A 4,165-nucleotide genomic window follows, 5' to 3' on the forward strand; every position below is an offset into this window, starting at 1 on the left:
GTTCTCTGGGTGGTCTTGGACTAACGCAGTTCTCCTTCCCTTTCTTGCTTGTAGTTCTCAAGAGTAAGTGTAGAATGTGCTGAGGATATGATATCCTGAGGTAGGCTAGAACTGCCAGGTCAGCCTGAGGTTTGTTCCTCCCTCCCCTGGAAGCAGGATGTCCTTCAAAGCTTTGGTCGGTGACTCCTGTAGCCCATGAAGTATATAACCCAGGCCAGGCTGCCTTTTGGGGTCCTTCAGCTGTGGTGCAAGTGGAGAGTCTGTCTGCCTTGAGCAGCTTTCTCCAGCCTTGGGGGACCTGATCATAATGGATTGTAGGCTTCTGTTGTCCCTTGCTGCCTACCTGTAAGTAATAAATCCACTTCATGTAACTTGTTGCATATGAGCGTGTTATGTCTCACTGGACTCACAGAAGTTGGTTACCAGTGTGCACAGGGAACCTGCTCCACAGAAAGGATATAGGAAGTTTGTTTAGGGCCATGATGAGCTTAAGCCACTGTCCAAATCATTCAGTGAGGTGTATGGTCTTGGTCTAACTCTGATTGATGCCCTGGACACTAAGTGGATTATGGGTCTACAAAAAAAGTTTGAAGAAGCCAAGTGATGGGCATCAAAGTGTCAAGAAAAATGTGTGGGGTGAATCGCTTTCAGATCACTGTTTGTATCTTGGGTGGAGTTCTGAGATAGCCTCTTTTTGGAAAATGTTAAAGAAATTGGAAATTTGCTAATGCCTGCATTTAGAACTCCCTGAAAGATTCCATACTGTGATGTAAGCATTGTTCCTGGTGTTAGAAGTGTCAGCATTCAGTTGGAGTTCAGAGAAGTCTCTTGTGCCACTGAAGATAAAAATTTCAGGAGGCAGTGATAGAAGTGACAACGCATATGCATTTCCTGCCCGGGAAGAATGATGGGCTAGCGCCCATATTCACTTATACCAATAGTAGCTTCTTTACTCCAGTGGATGTCTTCACTCTTGGAGCCAGAGCGAACAGCTACTGTGAATATCTACTGAAACAATGGATCCAAGGAAGAAGGAAGGAAAGTCAATTTCCAGAAGACTATGTTGAAGCTATAAAGAGAATAAATACAAGAGCACTTAGTTCAGCAGCCTGAGCCCAGCAAGTTGACTTTCATGGGGGGAAGATGTCAATGGCAAATTCAGAGCCAAGATNTGAGCCCAGCAAGTTGACTTTCATGGGGGGAAGATGTCAATGGCAAATTCAGAGCCAAGATGGATCATTTAGTGTGGTTTTTGCCTGGGACCCTGGCTCTGAGTGCACACCATGGACTAATCAATGACCATATGGAGCTAACTAAAGCTTTCATGGAGATACATTACCAGACGTATCATCAGTTCAAGACTGGGCTGAGCCCAGGAATTGTGGACTTGGACATAAACCCCAAACACAGCCAAAAGGATATGGAGCTGTCCTGAAGACAACTTCAGCCTGCCATGACTAGAGGCAATGGAAAGCTTTTTCTATATGTACTGGTTCAGTGAGGACAAAAAATACCAGGATCGAGGATGGGAGATTCTTCAGTGCAAATATACCTTCATTTGTTTAGGTGGCTTTTCTTCTATTGATAATCTTCACAATCTAATCCCAAGGGACCAGATGGAAAGTTCCTTTCTGGGAGAAATTCTAAAGTACATATATCTTCTCTTTCCTGATAATATGGACTTCTTTAACTTTGAAAAATATGTGTTTAATACAGAGAGTCAGCCTCTACTTATCTGGACTTCAGCTTAAAAGGATTGGAAAAAAACCGGTGAGAGTAACAGTGTGACAACTTGCAATCATGAGGCTTTTCTGGATTGAACATTGTGTATATAGAATTTTTATTTTCTGGAGATCATAGATTGGCAAGCCAACTGCTTATGGGTAAAATCGGTCATTCTTTGACTTTTGGTGACTGTGAGACAGACAAGTTCTAAGTCTGAGCTGAAATGGCAATTCCAGCGGGACAAATAGGGTCCAGGACAATTGGAAGGCCAGGTGCCTATAGATTCTTCAGGGCAGGTGCTGATTGGCTTTGAATCTATCCTCATGCATTTCTTTAGGTGGATTCAGGCTGGCATTGGGGCTTCTTCTTGTGTCTATGCTTTCTAATCAGGACCACATGAGGAAGAGGCAGGAATAAAATCAACAAATTTTTGATTCGTGGAGAAAAGAAAAACAAAAAAACTATCAACAACGCAAAATTTTGCCAAACAGCCTGATTTGTGTTTTCAGTTAGCTCCTTTGGGGGGAAGCTGCACTGCTCTTGGAAGAAGAGAGGGGCTTATAGTTGGTGACAGAGTTGTGGGACTCTGGCAATGGAAGCTAGTGGGGAAGGCAGAGACAGACTAAATATGCCCTGTGGAAAGACATGGCTCCTATTGAGCTTGGTCAGCTTGTAATTTGAAAAGATATTAAGGAAAAAATAATTGGTTGCAATCTGGTGACACTTGCCAGTGTCATTCCCACTATTAATTGAGTTACCATACTGTGCTCAATAAAGTCTTAACAGAGCAAAGCATGGCAAATTTGTAGACCCAGCAGGTTGCTTATTTGGGCTGCACAGCCTGGCCTCTGAGATGAGCATGGAATGATGGACTATCAACTTTATATTTACACTCCAGCTGGGCTCTCTCAGCTGTTTGGAAGAGCTCAGCCAGGTGAGTATAGGCAATAAGTAAAAGGAACAACCTAAAATCCCATGCAGATTAGTGGTGAAAAAGAGGTTTAATAATGATTTTTTTTTTTTTTTGGTTAGGGAGGTACTGTTTTAGAACAGGGAGAGGCATTGTAGGCATACTGTGCTCAATAAAGTCTTAACAGAGCAAAGCATGGCAAATTTGTAGACCCAGCAGGTTGCTTATTTGGGCTGCACAGCCTGGCCTCTGAGATGAGCATGGAATGATGGACTATCAACTTTATATTTACACTCCAGCTGGGCTCTCTCAGCTGTTTGGAAGAGCTCAGCCAGGTGAGTATAGGCAATAAGTAAAAGGAACAACCTAAAATCCCATGCAGATTAGTGGTGAAAAAGAGGTTTAATAATGATTTTTTTTTTTGGTTAGAGAGGTACTGTTTTAGAACAGTGAGAGGCATTGTAGGATGAGGAATAAGAAATCAGATTTTGGAGGTGATGAGACCTGTGTGATAGTTTGAATTATTGTTCCGTAAATATTTTTTCCGCATTCACTGTATATATTTCCCTTGTACACTGATGTTCGGCTTAGTCATGTGACCTATTTTGGCATGTTATCAGATGTGATGAGAGCAGAGACTTGAAGTACACATATGCTTGTGTGGTTGGGCTTGCCCTCTTGTGCGTTGGTTATCCACAACAGGAACGACATGCCCAGGATAACCTCAGATCCAGAGTAAGATATGTGGAGCAGACCTACAATCTGCACAGCCTGAAGCGAAGCCACCCAGCTGAGAACAGCCTAGATCAGCTGAATCACAATTGACCAGCAGAGTCCTGAGCATGAAAATAAATGCTATTTAAAAAAAAACATTTTATTTTTATTTTTTAAATTATTTATTTATTAAGAATATTCATCAGATACAAAGCTAATTGTTCCCCCTCTGGCCCATGATGTGAAGGCCAGATTCATACTGGGGGCATATCCATTACCAGAAATTACTTTTGTACCCTTTGTCCCCTCCCAATATCTCCTAACCTTCCTCCCCCTTCTCCTCTCCACTCCACTCCTATTTGTAGCCCTAAGAATGTTCCCTCCCTCTGTTAGACCATGGCACTACTGTGGTCTTTCTTTCCTTCCTTCTTTTCTCTCTTAGCTCTCACATATGAGTAAGCACATGCGGTATTTATCCCTCTGTGCTTTGCTTGTTTTACTCAACATAAGTTTCTCCAGGTTCATCCATTTGTTGCAAATGGGAGTATTTCATTCTTTTTTATGGCAGAGTAGTATTCCATAGTGTATATATACCAGTTTCCTTATCCAATCATCTATTGATGGACATTTAGGTTGGCTCCTTATCTTGGCTATTGTAAACAGAGCTGCAATAAACATGGGTGTGCAGGTATCTCTTTGACATAATGATTTCCATTCCTCTGGATATATACCCACAAGAGGGATCGCTGGATCACATGGAAGATCTATCTGTAGTTGTTTGAGAAACTTCCATATTATTTTCCAAAGTGGTTTTAC

At 42.1% G+C, this 4,165-nt stretch overlaps 1 pseudogene; it reads left to right on the forward strand.

Moving 5' to 3' along the window:
- Positions 1 to 1,751, forward strand: part of LOC103610722 — a 3,575-nt pseudogene extending 1,824 nt beyond the window's left edge.
- Positions 1,752 to 4,165: the final 2,414 nt, after the last annotated feature.

The sequence above is a fragment of the Galeopterus variegatus genome, unplaced genomic scaffold (genome assembly GCF_000696425.1).
Source record: "Galeopterus variegatus unplaced genomic scaffold, G_variegatus-3.0.2 Scaffold11664, whole genome shotgun sequence".
Classification (NCBI taxonomy): Eukaryota; Metazoa; Chordata; class Mammalia; order Dermoptera; family Cynocephalidae; genus Galeopterus; species Galeopterus variegatus.